Below are 19,558 nucleotides of genomic sequence, written 5' to 3'. Positions count from 1 at the left end.
ATGCTGGATAGTGGACCATATTCCCCAACACAGACGAGGTGGGGACAGATCGAGGGTATTGAGGCGTAGAGAGCTTAACTGGATTCACAGGTTGGGCAGCTTGAAACCTTATGGTTTAAATGTAGAATATAATTTTGGGGATGTTCTGTAGGGATGGCTTACCTCCTGTGTCAGGATGGATGCTACTAGGTGTTACATGTATACACTAAGAGAGTTATATAACTCAAAGAATATGTTTTTCTTGCTTCAATAATATAATAATGTTTTTTCTGTTTTTTCTGTTTTTCATACAGATCACCTACACTTCACTACAGGAGGAATGACAGATCTGGTCGGGGTGATCGCAGCATACCGTATAGGAGAGGGTCATTTTGGACGTTCTGTCCTTTATTTTCATTTTTATTTTATTTTTGATGCTTGCATTATATTTCTGTTTATACTGCATGTTTCTTAATTTCACAATCACTGTGGGATTGGTCGATCAAGATAGGAAGAATAAGCGACACAATACATATATGCTATCTGCATTCTGTGGCATCTGTGTGCCCACAAGAGGAGATCCCTCTCGGGTAGGATGGCACTCAGTAATCCTAGTGATGTCCTTGCATGGACCGCAGGTTCCGTGGTCATGGCATGGCCTCACTTGGATAGTACAGATGGACACCCTGGTTACTAGGTGGCCCCTGTCTTTCTGAGCTGCTCATACCCGTCGTAATGTGGGTTTGATGCGTTACACTGAGTGCTCTGACACAGTGGTCTTTTTCCATAAAGCAAGATGGCGCCGGTAGCAGGTTTTCTTTACTGAGCATGCACCTGGGGGTAGACGTCCTGACTCAGGAAGATGACGTTGCAACCTGGTCAGATGATACCGGACGCCTTCGGCATGTATATCCCTGATTGGTGCTGCGCTACGTCTGCGCAATGAATGGTAAACAATGCCGAACAGCGGCATGACAGGAATCACCTCGCCTTCTTGGACAGGAATCACCTCGTTTGCTTGATCGCCCCTCCTCTCTGTTCCTCCCTCCTGTAAAGTATATTACACTAAAACGCACCGATCGGATAGATCGATCTTTTAACAGATATTTGTGGCATGTGTTTCTAGTCACATTATATATGACATGTATGTTACATGTATTTCCTACCTGATCCGCACTTTGTTTATTGTCTTTATGCAATGCTTACATTGTTTTCACATATGATTGTCATGATTTGTAACACACCCACTGGGTGGAGTGTGATCACATGTTGATATGCTAATTGATTCACTTGTATAAAATGCTGTGATTTGAGTTGTATCTTTGCTTGAAAAAGGCTCAAGTGTAGAGCCGAAACGTTGCACCACCTGGGTGAATAAAGGTTCACTTACTTTTATCCTTTGGAGTGCCGCCCGTTTTTCTGGATCTATACATTGGGGTAAGAAGCCTATTCCCCTTGGGACGTGCACCCTAACTCTACTTGATTTTGTACCAGTGCCGCCTTTTTTCCTTGATAGATATATATATATATATATATATATATATATATAGCCAACCAGACCATTGACTAGAAACTAAGATCTGTTTTCTGGAGATTATACAAATGTATATATCAAATGTATCTCTTTATCTCCCAAGATTGACAAGTATAATTTGTACTGCAGTTGAAATTATCTCAAATCAATCTAGATCCTACAATAACAATATGGTCTATCTGAAAAAAATATATAATATATATATGGCTAATCAATTTACCTAATATAAAGAGTGTTGTTTGAGCACCATAATGTTCAGGGGCTCGGGCCGAACACATTGGGAAGTCAATGGGAGAACCCGAGCATTAAACCAGGCACCCCCTGCTCTGAAGAGGGGAGGATGCCTGGTCCATAGGAAAAGGTCATAAATTGATGGAAACACCACCGAAATGGTTCAGGAACAGCTTGGGGAGTATGTCTGGATGCATCTTGGACTCCCAGGTCACTGCTGGGAACGATGTTGTCCAAGTAGTACACCACTTTTACAGACTGACAATAATACGCACAAAACCAAAGATAAAATCGATTTTAGAGGAGAAATTGTTACGAAACATTCTTCCCTGTATATTTACTTGTATATATAGTGCAAGTGCTGCCAAAACTTACAAGGAAGAAGAACTCCGATACAATTGTTCAGGTAGTGGGACTCCTAAACTCATAAAGCCTTTGCACTAAGTAAAAGGACTGCCAAAAATTACAAGGAACTGGCACTACAATACACCCTTTGTTACACATAAAGAAGGGCATCATACACACCCTTGAAAAATTATGATTGGTGGCCTGCTGGTGACCCTCAAAAACATTATGGGCGAGAGCCTGCTGCTGCGTTGGTGACTGTAGATAACCTCGGCCCGATCGCACGTCCTCGTGATGGCGACGATCCATTCGGATGTCTGTCCTATCAACTTTCGATATTATTTTCAGAGCAAACCACCGTGACTATGTGTAACGGGGAATCAGGGTTTGATTCCGGAGAGGGAGTCTGAGAAGCAACTACGGCTACCACTTCCAAGCAAGGCAGCATGTGCTCAAATTACCTATTAGATATAATTAGGTGAGGGCCTGTAGGTGAGCTGACCCTGTAAAACATTGTAGGTGAGGGCCTGCTAGTGAGCTGACCCTATAAAACATTGCAGGTGAGGGCCTGCTGGTGAGCTGACCCTCCAAAAAATTAAATACGAGGGCCTGCAGCTGAGCTGATCCTGTAAAACATTATATGCGAAGAGCATATATGCGAGGGCATTATATGCAATAAATAAGCATGTTGATTAGGGTTGAGTGAACCCGAACTGTAAAGTTCGGGTTCGTTCCGAACTTTAGGATTTTTAGACCCCGGACCCGAACCTGAAAATTTCAGGTTCGGCGCTTTCTTGGCGCTTTTTGAAAGGCTGCAGAGCAGCCAATCAACAAGTGGTTAACTGTCTGACCTTAGAAGCCATCACAGCCATGCCTACTAATAGCATGGCTGTGATTTGCCAGAGCAGCATGTGACCCAGGCTCTTTATAAGCTTGAGTCACATATCGCTGCACGTCGCTCTGCTGTTACAAGTGTAGGGAGAAGATGCTGCTGGACTTGTGATTTCAGGGAGAGAATAGGAGAGAATCTAACTCAGCGATCTACAGAGAAATAGTTGTGTGGGTGCAGGGCACAATCGTTTTACCCTGCCCTGAGCCCATTGACCAAAAAAAACTAACTTTTATAATTCTGTTAGTTATGTAGAGGGCGACGGCCATTTTATGCAAGCTCAGTGCACCAGCACTGCATCTGAGCTTTTGGGACATTGCAAATCACAATTTTTTTGGGCAAACTACAACATCTAAATTCAAGTTTAACCACCTCAGGACCGCCTAACGCAGGATTGCGTTCTGGCGGCGGTCGATTTGTTCCTCCTTCACGCATCGGCGCGTCATCTCGCGAGACGCGAGATTACGCGCATAGCCGGCCCGCGCATGCGCAGTGCGGGCTGGCAAAAGTTACAGGATGAGTTCGTCACCAGCCTGCCAGCCAATGATCATCGCTGGCAGGTTGGTGATTTTTAAAAAATCGAATCACAAGCCATTTAACACATTATATTTATAAATATAATGTGTTAAATGGCTTCTGTGCTCTCAGCTGGTTCCTTTTCGTCGGTTGGTCCCAGCAGAGAGCACACATCACTGTGAGTACACCAAGCACAACACATTTAGCCCCAGATCACCCCCCCATCACCCTAATTAACCCCTTGATTACCCCTGTCAATCACTACAGGGAGTGCAGAATTATTAGGCAAGTTGTATTTTTGAGGATTAATTTTATTATTGAACAACAACCATGTTCTCAATGAACCCAAAAAACTCATTAATATCAAAGCTGAATATTTTTGGAAGTAGTTTTTAGTTTGTTTTTAGTTTTAGCTATTTTAGGGGGATATCTGTGTGTGCAGGTGACTATTACTGTGCATAATTATTAGGCAACTTAGCAAAAAACGAATATATACCCATTTCAATTATTTATTTTTACCAGTGAAACCAATATAACATCTCAACATTCACAAATATACATTTCTGACATTCAAAAACAAAACAAAAACAAATCAGTGACCAATATAGCCACCTTGCTTTGCAAGGACACTCAAAAGCCTGCCATCCATGGATTCTGTCAGTGTTTTGATCTGTTCACCATCAACAGCCTCCCAGACACTGTTCAGAGAGGTGTACTGTTTTCCCTCCTTGTAAATCTCACATTTGATGATGGACCACAGGTTCTCAATGGGGTTCAGATCAGGTGAACAAGGAGGCCATGTCATTAGATTTTCTTCTTTTATACCCTTTCTTGCCAGCCACGCTGTGGAGTACTTGGACGCGTGTGATGGAGCATTGTCCTGCATGAAAATCATGTTTTTCTTGAAGGATGCAGACTTCTTCCTGTACCACTGCTTGAAGAAGGTGTCTTCCAGAAACTGGCAGTAGGACTGGGAGTTGAGCTTGACTCCATCCTCAACCCGAAAAGGCCCCACAAGCTCATCTTTGATGATACCAGCCCAAACCAGTACTCCACCTCCACCTTGCTGGCGTCTGAGTCGGACTGGAGCTCTCTGCCCTTTACCAATCCAGCCACGGGCCCATCCATCTGGCCCATCAAGACTCACTCTCATTTCATCAGTCCATAAAACCTTAGAAAAATCAGTCTTGAGATATTTCTTGGCCCAGTCTTGACGTTTCAGCTTGTGTGTCTTGTTCAGTGGTGGTCGTCTTTCAGCCTTTCTTACCTTGGCCATGTCTCTGAGTATTGCACACCTTGTGCTTTTGGGCACTCCAGTGATGTTGCAGCTCTGAAATATGGCCAAACTGGTGGCAAGTGGCATCTTGGCAGCTGCACGCTTGACTTTTCTCAGTTCATGGGCAGTTATTTTGCGCCTTGGTTTTTCCACACGCTTCTTGCGACCCTGTTGACTATTTTGAATGAAACGCTTGATTGTTCGATGATCACGCTTCAGAAGCTTTGCAATTTTAAGAGTGCTGCATCCCTCTGCAAGATATCTCACTATTTTTGACTTTTCTGAGCCTGTCAAGTCCTTCTTTTGACCCATTTTGCCAAAGGAAAGGAAGTTGCCTAATAATTATGCACACCTAATATAGGGTGTTGATGTCATTAGACCACACCCCTTCTCATTACAGAGATGCCCATCACCTAATATGCTTAATTGGTAGTAGGCTTTCGAGCCTATACTGCTTGGAGTAAGACAACATGCATAAAGAGGATGATGTGGTCAAAATACAAATTTATGGTTTGTAGAGTAAAACTAAATCGCACCTCCTCATTCCTATACTATTGACTACTGTATGTAATAAGCAGCATTTCTTATGATAAAACATGGCTATACAGCGGTTATATCAATCATTTGCTGTGCACTATTAAGAGGCAATTAGTATACAGTTTGATCAAAGAGCATAGGCCCACTTACCGCGACAAGGTTGCCTCTTGTTAACTGTAACCACCACAGGAACAAGGAACAGGAAGAGCTCTTACAAGAGCTAAGGGTTATATCCAGGGGAGTATACAGCGTATAGCAATCCCCACACACATGAGACGAGGCTCTATGTTGAATGTAAAAACAGGAACTCTTTAATGGGTTATTTTTCAGCCTTTTATGCAGGTCTCCTAGCAAGGGACACTCCCCCTGCAAATCTTCCCAGCAATTGTACACAAAACCCCCTTCCCTCTGTCTGTAACGGAATCAACAAAATACAATGGGCATTGTCTTTGACGCAATCAACAAAATACAATTACCAAAACACAATAGGCTCTGCCTGTGATATAATTACTAAACATAATGGGCTAACTTAATCACTCACAGGCAGAAAACACAAATTTTTACCAAATCACAGAAAACACATCAAAACCCCACATATCCCCATAATTTATACATCCATGGATAGCTCTGATCTGGGTGAACAACATATCCAAAAATCACCCAGATCCAAGCAGGGGTTCCCTAATTCTATGGAAGTCACATTTGGCTGACCGCAAGCATGGCTTTCCTGCCCAAAACAGTTCCACAGATTTATGTTGTGCGGCCGGTCTGTCTTCTCCTTCAAAGTTAGTATATGGGCCATAATCCTGAGGCAAGAGGCTGGCAAACAGGCCCCTCCAACACCCAGTGGCGAGGTTATTTTCGCCACAGTGTTCTCTGAAGTAAGTTGTCTGAGTAATATCTTGCCCTCCATAGTAAATGGTGCTATAAATCCCAAGGGATAATAGATACTGTTTACTGCAGACAGTATTCCTTGTTTTGTGAAGGGCTTGTCACAGACTGATGTTTGAAATGTGAACGTGTCTTGTCTAACATCCCACAGCAATCCAAGGCTGCGTTGTGTGAGGGAAAGGTCAGACACTAGTTGGAATTCCTTAGCACTGACAACATGATCATCAGAAGTAAATACTCTCCTTACCTAATTGCTGTTTTAGATGATTTTGTGTAGTCTGAGGTTGGCAGTAGCAAGCATATTTTGAGTTCTGGTGAGAAGGTCGATGGCCTCTTCTTCCATAGGTAGAGACTTGAGACCATCGTCTACGTAGAAGTTCCTTTCAACAAACTGACGTGCATCAGTCCTGAACTCTTGTTTGCCTACTTTGGCGGTTTTCCTCAGTCCGTAAATGGCAACTGCGGGGGAAGGACTATTACCGAAAACGAGAACGTTCATCCGATAGTCTAAAACCTTGTCGTTGACATTATTGCGATACCATCGGAACCTGAGGAAGTTTCTGTTTTCTTCACGGACGATAAAGCAATGAAACATTGTTGAATGTCGGCCATAATGGCAATTGGTTCTTGTCTAAAGCAGAGTAAGGCTCCTAGGAGGTTATTGTTCAGGTTAGGCCTAGTGAGAAGATTGTCATTGAGAGAAACGCCTTCATAACAAGCGCTTGAGTCAAAGACCACCCTAATCTGGTCAGACTTGTGAGGATGGTAGACACCAAAACACGGAAGGTACCAGCATTCTTCTCCTTCTGTAAGAGGTGGTGCAGGCTCAGTATGATCGCTCTCAAACACCTTCTGCATAAAGTCGACAAAATGTTTCTTTATCTCCTTTTCCGATTCAGGTTGCGCTCTAAAGAGATGAACTGTAAATCTACATATTGTCTATTATTTGGAATTCTCTTCTTTGGGATGTGAAATGGTAGCGGTGCCACCCAGCTGTTGGAATCATCTTGGTAGAACATTTTACTCATGGTTCACAAGAATTCTTTGTCTTCCATCATGGCTGCTAACTCGTTGTCTCTTGTGGTTACCTCAAACACTGTGTTTCCAATGTTGTCATCCCAGAAGATAAATGGTTTCCTATCATCTAGTATGATGCGCTCTTGTGTACCTTTGTCACACAACTTTTCTTTCACACTGTAGTGATGTTGTCGTCGTGGAAAACAAGTAGTGCGTCCATTTGGCAGAACGTGTGTTTTAAATGAAGAAACTGAGTAAGGTTTCCTGGCGTTGCTAAGGCAGACGTTGCTTATAATGACCCAGGCTAGATCCAGACGCTGGGCGTAAGGTGCATTATGTGGGCTGATGATTTGATAGCAAACCTTGTGCACCCTTAGAATGTCTCTCCCGAGTAGCAGCAGGATATCAGCATTTTCATTAAAGGCTGGTATTTGATCAGCTATGTCCTTCAAGTGAGTACGGTTCAAGGCAGCTTCAGGAGTGGGGATCTCATTCTTAGATTACACTTGATGATAGTAGGCAAGGGTATTTCCATGTTGCTATTGAGAGGAGCAACTACGAGGCCACTGGCTCTTTTACCCAAGACTTCTGTAATGCCTGCACAAGTACCTAGGGATAAGGTAGAGCGTCTCCTGCTATGCCTAACAGATCAAAGAACCTTCTACTTTCAAAAGATCGGTTACTCTGATCGTCAAGAATGGTATACAGTCTTATGGCCCTTTCTGGCTGGCCCTTTGTGTATACATGAACCAAGCATATTTTTGCACAGGATTTCTCACAAAGTCCTTCCCCACAGACTTCAGTGTATGTAGAGAATACTGGGGTGGAGGCAGCTGTTTGTTCAGTGTGCTCCCCGCCATGCTTTGCCCCGGGAGGGATGTCTGTGGATGGAGTAGGGCTGTGTTGGTACAGATGAAAGGCTTGTACGTGGTTGTCACTACCGCATTCCATGCATTTAATGACAGCCTTACAGTCTTTTGCAAGGTGTTCTGTGGAGGCACAGCATCTGAAACAAACTCCAAATCCCTTTAAAAGTTCCTTACGTTCTTGTAGAGGTCTTTCTGAAACCGATGCATTTCTTAAGTGTATGTGGCTTGTTATGTATGGGCCATTAGCGATTTGGATTCTCAAGTTTGAAGAACTGTAGCAGGTGCAGGTTGAACATCAGTTCTCTTCACTGATACTGGGCCCCTGCAGTCTCTGTGCGTTATACGTGTGTTTGCAAGTCCTGGAGGAGATGGACTGAGAGGGTTACAGTCACCATAGAAGAAACTTGGGTCATTCTTTGAGTCTGCCATTTCCCTTATGAAGTCACAGAAGTAGGAAAAAGGAGGAAAGGCAACTCCGTATTTTTTCTTGTAAGTTGATCTCTAACTAACCCATTTTTCTTGAATGCCATATGGTAGCTTAAGGACAATAGGGCTGAGGCCACGAGGGGTGTTGAGGTAACTAAGTCCAGGTAGGAGGGTGTCAGCCTTAGCTAGTTGAAGCTCTAGTAGAAGATTACAGAGTTCTTGAAGCTTTAGATTGTCTTTAGCTGTAATCCTTGGGAAGTCTTTAAACCTTTTTAATAAGGCATCTTCGATGGCCTCAGAGCTGCCAAAGCTACGCTCAAGTCTGTCCCAAGCAGCGTCGAGACCTGCAGCAGGATTGGAAGTGTAAACAGTTTTGAGTCTCTTGATACGTTCGGCAGACTGGGGACCTAGCCACCTGATGAGTAGATCCAGTTCTTCTGCAGCAGTGATGTCTAGCTTGCTGATTGTGGCTTAAAAGGTGAATTTCCAGCCTCTGTAATTTTCAGGTTTGTCATCAAATATGGTGAGGCTCGTCCTAGTGAGTTCTCTACGAAGCATGTATTTAGCAAACTGTGACATGTCTGTGTTTTCAGACTTTGGGTATACAGTTGCAGGTGGGACAAAGTTAGTTGCAGTGGCTGGTACACTGATGTTGAGGGACTTGGGCACATAGAATGTTGCCGATCGTTCAACACTGGATTTGGCGTACAGTCCAAGGGTGTGTTGGTTTGTAGCTGTATAGTAGTGGGTTTGTTAGGCCCATTTCACACTGGCGAGAATTCCACGTGGGTCCAATGCGTGAGGGGAACGCATTGCACCCGCACTGAATCCGGACACATTCATTTATATTGTGCTGTGCACATGAGCGGTGATTTTCACGCATTACTTGTGCTTTGCCTGAAAATCGCAGCATGCTCTATTTTGTGAGTTTTTCACGCAACGCAGGACCCATAGAAGTGAATGGGGCTGCGTGAAAATTGCAAGCATCTGCAAGCAAGTGCGGATGCGGTGCGATTTTCACGCATGGTTGCTAGGGGATGATCGGGATGGGGACCCGATCTTTATTATTTTCCCTTATAACATGGTTATAAGGGAAAATAATGGCATTCTTAATACAGAATGCTTAGTAAAATAGGGATGGAGGGGTTAAAAAAAATAAAAAATAATTTAACTCACCTCATTCACTTGTTCGGTTCTCTTCTGTCTTCTTCTTTGATGATCTGTGAGGAAAAGGACCTGTGGTGATGTCACTGCGCTCATCACATGGTCCGTCACATGATCCATCACCATGTCTCAAGTCTCTACCTATGGAAGAAGAGGCCATTGACCTTCTCATTACATGGTCCATCACATGATCCATCACCATGGTGATGGATCATGTGATGGACCATGTGATGAGGGCAGTGACGTCACCACAGATCCTTTTCCTTAAAGAAGAAGAAAGAAGAGAAGCAAGGCTGCGCTAACAAGTGGATTAAGGTGAGTTTTTTTTTTTAACCCCTCCATCACTATTTTACTAAGCATTCTGTATTTAGAATGCTATTATTTTCCCTTATAAACATGTTATAAGGGAAAATAATAAAATCTACACAACACCTAACCCAAACCCGAACTTCTGTGAAGAAGTCCGGGTTCGGGTCTGGGTATGAAACATGCAGATTTTTCTCACGCGTGTGCAAAACGCATTAAAATGTTTTGCACTCGCGCGGAAAAATCGTGTATTTTCCCGCGACGCACCCGCATCCTATCCGGCCCAAATCCGTGATGCCCGGTTGAAAGAGACTTTAGTCTTGCCATGTCTTTGGCATGCTCACATTGTTTTTTCAAAATTTCCATCTGTGCTTTCTTCCTTGCAGCTTCAGCTTCCATCTCTGCTTTCTTCCGTGCAGCTTCAGTTTCCATCTCTGCTTTCTCTTGGGCGAAGGCTGCCTGGATTTTAGAAGCTTCTGCATCAGCGCAGGCTTTGATGAGTTGTTGGCTGAGAGTAAAAGATCTTGAACGTAAGGATTTGTATGATCTTGTGGAGCGTCTAGATGTTGTGGAGAGATGGGATCTGAATTCAACGAGATGTGCGATTTTTACTTCTGTTTTTGTCTTTGTATTACTAAATCGTCTCTTGCAAGATTGAGCTCATTCAATTCCTTTAATTCTTGTCAGGAATATTCTGTGTTGTAACGCTTTAAAGGACTTCTGTCACTCCACTAAAGTCATATATATTTTTTTGGCTACTTGCATTCCTTATACAGCGATATATCAATATATAATGCTCTTTCTCATTTTCGTTCAGTAGTTATATAAAAAAAACTGACTTTTATAATATGTAAATTACCTCTCTACCAGCAAGTAGGGCGGCTATTTGCTGGTAGCAGCCGCATCCTCCTTTCATAAAGACGCCCCCTCCTCATGTTGATTGACAAGGCCAGCGAACACGCTCGTCCTCTGACTGGCCCTGTCTGCAATTCAAATCCCGCGCCTGTCTTCATTCGGCGCAGGCGCTCTGAGAGAAGGAGGCTCCCCTCCTCAGCACTCCCTCAGTGCACCTGCGCCGATGACGTCTTCTCTTTCGGTGACGTCATCGGCGCAGGCGCACTGAGGGAGTGCTGAGGAGGGGAGCCTCCTTCTCTCAGAGCGCCTGCGCCGAATGAAGACAGGCGCGGGATTTGAATTGCAGACAGGGCCAGTCAGAGGACGAGCGCGTTCGCTGGCCCTGTCAATCAACATGAGGAGGGGACGTCTTTATGAAAGGAGGATGCAGCTGCTACCAGCAAGTAGCCGCCCTACTTGCTGGTAGAGAGGTAATTTACATTATAAAAGTCAGTTTTTTTTATATAACTACTGAACGAAAATGAGAAAGAGTATTATATATTGATATATCCCTGTATAAGGAATTTAAGTAGCCCAAAAAAAAATAATGACTTTAGTGGAGTGAAGAAGCCCTTTAACCACCTCAGCTCCCCTAGCTTAAACACCCTTAATGACCAGACTACTTTTTACAATTCTGCACTACACTACTTTCACAGTTTATTGCGCGGTCATGCAACTTACCACCCAAATGAATTTTACCTCCTTTTCTTCTCACTAATAGAGCTTTCATTTGGTGGTATTTCATTGCTGCTGACATTTTTACATTTTTTGTTATTAATCGAAATTTACCGAAATCTTTGCAAAAAAATGTCATTTTTCACTTTCAGTTGTAATTTTTTTTTTTTTAATACATTTCTATATACATTTTTTCTCTAAATTTATTGTTCTACATGTCTTTGATAAAAAAAATGGTTTGGGTAAAAGTTATAGCGTTTACAAACTATGGTACAAAAATGTGAATTTCCGCTTTTTGAAGCAGCTCTGACTTACTGAGCACGTCATGTTTCCTGAGGTTCTACAATGCCCAGACAGTAGAAAACCCCCACCATGCTGGAGCGCAAACCGGAGGTGACGTTCTTTACCCCGTTTTAGTGCCATTTTTCAAATGTGGAAGTGATATCACTTCCGGTTTTTGGCTCTGATAAACTAATTTGTCGCAAACAGCTTGTGTATTTATACCCTCTACAACATGCATTATGTCATATGCTCCTGATGAAGGGGTCTCTCTTATACCTCGAAACGCGTTGAGCAGATACCTTCACCCCTACCCTGTGGTTCAATAAAGACGATTGGCAAGAAGTACAAGTTTGGACTGCTGTCATTCCGTGAGATCCTATAGGCTACCCAGGCGCAGGAGGTATTTCGAAGGGTGTCTTGAGTTTATCCCATCCGATACCTGGGTGAAGGGAGTTAAATCTGTATTTTCTTTTAATTTACACTATGATGTTGTCCAATTGATCTTTAAACGATTCTCCAAATGTGTATACTATAAGTCTATATACGTGTATGTATATATATATATATATATATATATATATTTATATACAGTTGCAAGAAAAAGTATGTGAACCCTTTGGAATGATATGGATTTCTTCACAAATTGGTCATAAAATGTGATCTGACCTTCATCTAAGTCACAACAATAGACAATCACAGTCTGCTTAACCACTTAAGGACCACAGGTTTATACCCCCCTAGTGACCAGGCCCTTTTTTACAAATCGGCACTCCACAACTTTAGCGGTTTATTGCTCGGTCATGCAACTTACCACCCAAATGAATTTTACCTCCTTTTCTTCTCACTAATAGAGCTTTCATTTGGTGGTATTTCATTGCTGCTGACATTTTTACTTTTTTTTGTTATTAATCGAAATTTACCGATTTTTTGGCAAAAAAATGACATTTTTCACTTTCAGTTGTAAAATTTTGCAAAAAAAAACGACATCCATATATAAATTTTTCTCAAAATTTATTGTTCTACATGTCTTTGATAAAAAAAAAAATGTTTGGGTAAAAAAAAAATGGTTTGGGTAAAAGCTATAGCGTTTACCAACTATGGTACAAAAATGTGAATTTCCGCTTTTTGAAGCAGCTCTGACTTTCTGAGCACCTGTCATGTTTCCTGAGGTTCTACAATGGCCAGACAGTACAAACACCCCACAAATGACCCCATTTCGGAAAGTAGACACCCTAAGGTATTCGCTGATGGGCATAGTGAGTTCATATAACTTTTTATTTTTTGTCACAAGTTAGCGGAAAATGATGATTTTTTTTTTGATTTTTTTTTCTTACAAAGTCTCATATTCCACTAACTTGTGACAAAAAATAAAAACTTCCATGAACTCACTATGCCCATCACGAAATACCTTGGGGTGTCTTCTTTCCAAAATGGGGTCACTTGTGGGGTAGTTATACTGCCCTGGCATTTTAGGGGCCCTAATGCGTGAGAAGTAGTTTGAAATCAAAATGTGTAAAAAATGCCCTGTGAAATCCGAAAGGTGCTCTTTGGGATGTGGGCCCCTTAGCCCACCTAGGCTGCAAAAAATTGTCACACATGTGGTATCGCCGTACTCAGGAGAAGTCGGGCAATGTGTTTTGGGGTGTCTTTTTACACATGCCCATGCTGGGTGAGATAAATGTCTCTCTAAAAGACAACTTTTCCCATTTTTTTATACAAAGTTGGCATTTGACCGATATATTTCTCTCACCCAGCATGGGTATATGTAAAATGACATCCCAAAACACATTGCCCAACTTCTCCTGAGTACGGCGATACCACATGTGTGACACTTTTTTGCAGCCTAGGTGCGCAAAGGGGCCCAAATTCCTTTTAGGAGGGCATTTTTAGACATTTGGATTCCAGACTTCTTCTCATGCTTTAGGGCCCCTAAAATGCCAGGGCAGTATAAATACCCCACATGTGACCCCATTTTGGAAAGAAGACACCCCTAAGGTATTCCGTGAGGGGCATGGCGAGTTCATAGTTTTTTTTTTTTGGCACAAGTTAGCGGAAATTTTTTTTTTCTCACAAAGTCTCCCTTTCCGCTAACTTGTGACAAAAAGTTCAATCTTTCATGGACTCAATATGCCCCTCAGCGAATACCTTGGGGTGTTTTACGCATTTGGATTCCGTGAGGGGTATGGTGAGTTCATGTGAGATTTTTTTTTTTGTCACAAGTTAGTGGAATATGAGACTTTGTAAGAAAAAACAAAAAATCAAAAACAAAAAAAATCTATTTCCGCTAACTTGTGACAAAAAAAAAATCTTCTATGAACTCGCCATGCCCCTCAAAAGTGATCTTTTTATAGCGCCGCAGTGATTTTACTGTGTTTTTGCAGTGATCAGAAAAAAAGAAATTCTGTCACTGCGGTGGGGCGGACTGAACGCAAGTGTGCGCACAAGATCAGGCCTGATCGGACGAACACTGCGTTTTTTGTAGAGCCTATAGAACAGGGATGGCCAACCTGAGGCTCTCCAGCTGTTGCAAAACTACAACTCCCAGCATGCCCAGGCTACCTACAGCTATCAGCCTGGGCATGGTGGGAGTTGTAGTTTTACAACAGCTGGAGAGCCTCAGGTTGGCCATGCCTGCTATAGAACATGTCCAATTCTTGTCCGCAAAACACATACGGACGACTGAATGGAGCCTTACAGGGGGGTGATCAATGACAGGGGGGTGATCAGGGAGTCTATATGGCGTGATCACCCCCCTGTAAGGCTCCATTCAGACGTCCGTATGTGTTTTGCGGATCCGCAAAACACATGCGGACGTCTGAATGGAGCCTTACAGGGGATTGATCAGGGAGTCTATATGGGGTGATCACCCCCCTGTCATTGATCACCCCCCTGTCAGGCTCCATTCAGACGTCCGTATGTGGTTTGTGGATCCGCGGATCCGCAAAACATATACGGACGTCTGAATGGAGCCTTACAGGGGGGTGATCAATGACAGGGGGGTGATCAGTGACAGGGGGGTGATAAGGGAGTCTATATGGGATGATCAGGGGCTAATAAGGGGTTAATAAGTGACAGAGAGGTGTAGTGTAGTGGTGTTTGGTGCTACTTTACAGAGCTGCCTGTGTCCTCTGGTGGTCGATCCAAGCAAAAGGGACCACCAGAGGACCAGGTAGCAGGTATATTAGACGCTGTTATCAAAACAGCCTCTAATATACCTTTAAGGGGTTAAAAAAAATCGTATCTACAGCCTGGCAGCGAATGATCGCCGCTGGCAGGCTGCAGATCCACTCGATTACCTGCAGTTCCTGTGAACGCGCGTGCCTGTGTGCGCGCGTTCACAGGAAATCTCGCGTCTCGCGAGATGACGCGCCGGCGCGTCCACTCGGAATAACAGGGCCGCTGCAAAGACGCAATCCTGCGTACGGCGGTCCTGTAGTGGTTAAGAGATCAGCATATTTGGCAGACAGTCTTTGATAGTTCTTATAAGCAGCATTCAATTGGTTAACAGCACCCTCTAGGTGCAATACTTCATGAGTTGGTGGAGACAGAGCTGACATGCATTCAACAGTGTCAGACCATAAGTGACTGATGTTACCCAGCAGTTCCTCTTTGTCAGCCTCATAGTTCTGTTGAACCTCACAGGTTGGTTTTACTAAACATTTTTGTTTTATGTGGCTTATAGGATCTAACTCCTGATCTGAAGGAAGTTCAGGTTCTTGCTGTGTGCTAGGTTCCTCAGATTGTACATTGCCTTGCTGGTGTATTGTGATGATAAGCAGAGGGTTAAAATTACAAGGTATGTGTTTGCATAGAAATGTATCAATGTTCTGGCTAGATGATTGGGTTTCCTAGGCAACCAGTGGGGAGAGGAGCAAGAGGGAATAGTATAGTAATGGCTGCTGAAAAGTTACTTTCGTTTGCATACAGAGCTTAGATTCACTTGCAGGTAGAAATGCATGTGGCAATACACAGACAGTGTAGAAGCTGATTATATAACAGTTGCATGAACAGTCCTTGCTATCAATCTGTGCTGAAAACTGATGAATCATATGCTGAGATTTGCTTGATGGCTGGAGTATGCAGGCTTGCACTGTGCTTTGCTGCTATATTCCAGTATCCATATACATCTCACTATACATGCATAGCTAGCAAAGATCCTTTGAAAGATATTTGGCTGATCTTCTAAGATCCTTTCACAGATTTTTTGACTGTTCTGCCTCTCCAATCTAAGCATTGAAAGTGAGATCTCTGTAACTAACAGTTGTCCTGAAATAGCGGTAACCATAAATCTTAGGCTACTTTCACACCTGCGTTAGATGCGGACCCGTCTGGTATCTGCACAGACGGATGTGCACCTATAATGCAAACGATTGTATCCGTTCAGAACGGATCCGTTTGCATTATGAAGAACAAAGTCAAAACGGATCTGTCCTGACTTACATTGAAAGTCAATGGGGGACGGATCCATTTTCAATTGCACCATATTATGTCAGTGAAAACGTATCTGCTCCCATTGACTTACATTGTAAGTTAGGACGGATCAGTTTGGCTCCGTATTGCCAGGCGGACATCAAAACACTGCAAGCAGCGTTTTGGTGTCCACATCCAGAGCGGAATGGAGGCGGAACGGAGCCAAACTGATGCATTCTGAACGGATCCTTATCCATTCAGAATGCATTGGGGCTGAAATGATCCGTTTTGAACCGTTTGTGAGAGCCCTGAAAGGGATCTCACAAACGGAATTCAAAACGCCAGTGTGAAAGTAGCCTTAGTTGAATTGGCTGACAGTGACTCGATCCAAACGACACCTTGTAGATCGTGAAGAGGTTTATTCTAAACTGTGCAGATCATACACCGATGAACAAATGGATAGGTCAAAAAATCATGCTGTGAGCAGCTAACAGAATACATGTGGCTGAGATTAAGGCCCCTTTCACACGGGCGTTGCGGGAAAAGGCGCGGGTGCGTTGCGGGAACATGCAGGATTTTTCCGCGCGAGTGCAAAACATTGTAATGCGTTTTGCACGCGCGTGAGAAAAATTGGCATGTTTTGTACCCAGACCCGAACTTCTTCACAGAAGTTCGGGCTTGGGATCGGTGTTCTGTAGATTGTATTATTTTCCCTTATAACATGGTTAGAAGGGAAAATAATAGCATTCTCAATACAGAATGCATAGTACAATAGCGCTGGAGGGGTTAAAAAAATAAAAATAAATATTTAACTCACCTTAATCCACTTGATCGCGCAGCCCGGCTTCTCTTCTGTCTTCTTCTTTGCTGTGTGCAGGAAAAGGACCTGTGGTGACGTCACTCCGGTCATCACATGGTCCGTCACATGATCTTTTACCATGGTGATGGATCATGTGATGACCGGAGTGACGTCACCACAGGTCCTTTTCCTGCACACAGCAAAGAAGAAGACAGAAGAGAAGCCGGGCTGCGCGATCAAGTGGATTAAGGTGAGTTAAATATATATATTTTTTTTAACCCCTCCAGCGCTATTGTACTATGCATTCTTTATTCAGAATGCTATTATTTTCCCTTATAACCATGTTACAAGGGAAAATAATAACGATCGGGTCTCCATCCCAATCGTCTCCTAGCAACCGTGCGTGAAAATCGCACCGCATTCGCGGATGCTTGCTATTTTCACGCAACCCTATTCATTTCTATGGGGCCTGCGTTATGTGAAAAACGCACAAAGAGGAGCATGCTGCGATTTTCACGCAATGCACAAGTGATGCGTGAAAATTACCGCTCGTGTGCACAGCCCCATAGAAATGAATGGGTCAGGATTCAGTGCGGGTGCAATGCGTTCAACTCGCCCGTGTGAAAGGGGCCTAAGGGTGAAGCCAGAATGAAAAAAAGGGAGGAGACAATAGAAAGAGGAGGGACTAAGGAAAGAGAGAAGGGACACACAGGATAAAAGGGCAAACCATGCATGTGTAACATGACAAGCGCAGATAATGTCGCTGTCTGCAGCATCTATGGAAAAAGTACACTGGATGACACAGATATTTTTAGTATGCGCAAAACGTTATACAGGAGATGTAGCGCAGGTAATGTCACTGTCCACAGCGTCTACGGAAAAAGTACACTGGGTGTCACAGATATTTTTAGGATGTGCAAACGTTATACAGGAGATGTAGCGCAGGTAATGTCACGGTCCGCAGCGTACACAGTCTATGGAAAAAGTACACTGGATGTCACAGATATTTTTAGGCTACGCACACGTTACACAGGAGATGTAGCGCAGATAATGTCATGGTCTGAAGCGGCCAAACAATTGCAAGGTATTTAGCGCAGGTTGCGCTAAAAATATATATTGCTGCCAGATACAACAATAGTCCTTAAAAGGACTTTTGGGTCTCTAACACAACCCTGCCTAACAAAATTAAATTCAATTCCCTACACTATCTGTCCCTTCTACAGCACAGCTCTCCCTGACTAAGACTGGCCAAACCACTTGTCATCGGTTGCTTTATACCACCCGATGACATGTTCCGGCCAGCCAATCACTGTAATGTCAGTAACCAACATGGCTACAGCATTACAGGGAGTGGAAGTACTTACCTGCACGTTTATTGACTGTGTAGCAGCCAACAAATGTGCGGGGAGGAGACTTGAGCATCGCGCTCGAGCACAAGCGGTATTTGGCCGAACACCGAGATGTGCCGAGCATCGCAATGCTCGAGCCGAACTGGTGTTCGGCCGAGCATGCTCAATCAACACTAGTCATTATCCTTTCAGCACTGTGGAAAATAGGTTATCAGAGTTATATAAATGATGCTAAGAGCTATTATATTACTACAGGGTGGGCAATTTATATAGATACACCTTAATAAAAAGGAATGGTTGGTGATATTAACTTCCTGTTTGTGGCACATTAGTATATGTGAGGGTGGAAACTTTTCACTTTGAAGTCGGCCATTTTGAAGTCGGCCATTTTGAATCCAACTTTTGTTTTTTCAATAGGAAGAGGGTCATGTGACACATCAAACTTATTGGGAATTTCACACGAAAAACAATGTGCTTGGTTTTAACGTAACTTTATTCTTTCATGAGTTATTTACAAGTTTCTCTTTGTTTACAGCCATTGACATGTCGCCGAGGTTAACACGTGAGGAGCGGATAGAAATTGTGTTGATGTCTGGTGAACGTAGTAACTGGGTCATTGCAGCAGATTTCAATGCAAGACACCCTACGAGACCACCCATCTCCCATGCTACAGTTAACAAACTGCTTGCTAAGTTTCATGAAACTGGTTCAGTGTTGGATTTGCCAAAATGTGGACGGATGAAATCTGTCTCTAATGAAGAAACATCAGTGGCTGTCCTAGCTTCATTCAGCAAGAGCCCACAGCGTAGCACTCGCCGCATGTCACTGGAGAGTGGCATTAGTCGAACATCCCTTCGGCGGATATTAGCTACTCACAAATGGCACCCTTACAAACTCCAGCTACTGCAGCATCTCAACGAGGATGACCCAGATCGGTGCACTGAATTTGCAGAATGGGCAAAACAAAAATTGGAACAGGACCCTCAGTTTACGCAGAAGATTTTGATCAGTGATGAGGCGAACTTTTATGTGAATGGTGAAGTTAACAAACAAAACCACCGCTATTGGTCTGACACTAACCCACATTGGATAAATCCCTCCAAGACTGTTGGAAGAAAAAATTTGATGGTATGGTGTGGTATATGGGGTACAAAGATAGTGGGGTCATT

At 43.3% G+C, this 19,558-nt stretch overlaps 1 long non-coding RNA gene across 1 annotated transcript; it reads left to right on the top strand.

Moving 5' to 3' along the window:
• Positions 1 to 1,260: 1,260 nt before the first annotated feature.
• Positions 1,261 to 9,404, top strand: LOC120991631. Its single transcript, XR_005776741.1, has 3 exons — positions 1,261 to 1,271; positions 3,145 to 3,148; positions 9,253 to 9,404. It is a non-coding gene; the product is annotated as an uncharacterized LOC120991631 (long non-coding RNA).
• The last annotated feature ends 10,154 nt before the right edge of the window (positions 9,405 to 19,558 follow it).

This window comes from Bufo bufo, chromosome 2 (assembly GCF_905171765.1).
Source record: "Bufo bufo chromosome 2, aBufBuf1.1, whole genome shotgun sequence".
NCBI lineage: Eukaryota > Metazoa > Chordata > Amphibia > Anura > Bufonidae > Bufo > Bufo bufo.
This window is presented reverse-complemented; position numbering and strand designations above follow the sequence as displayed.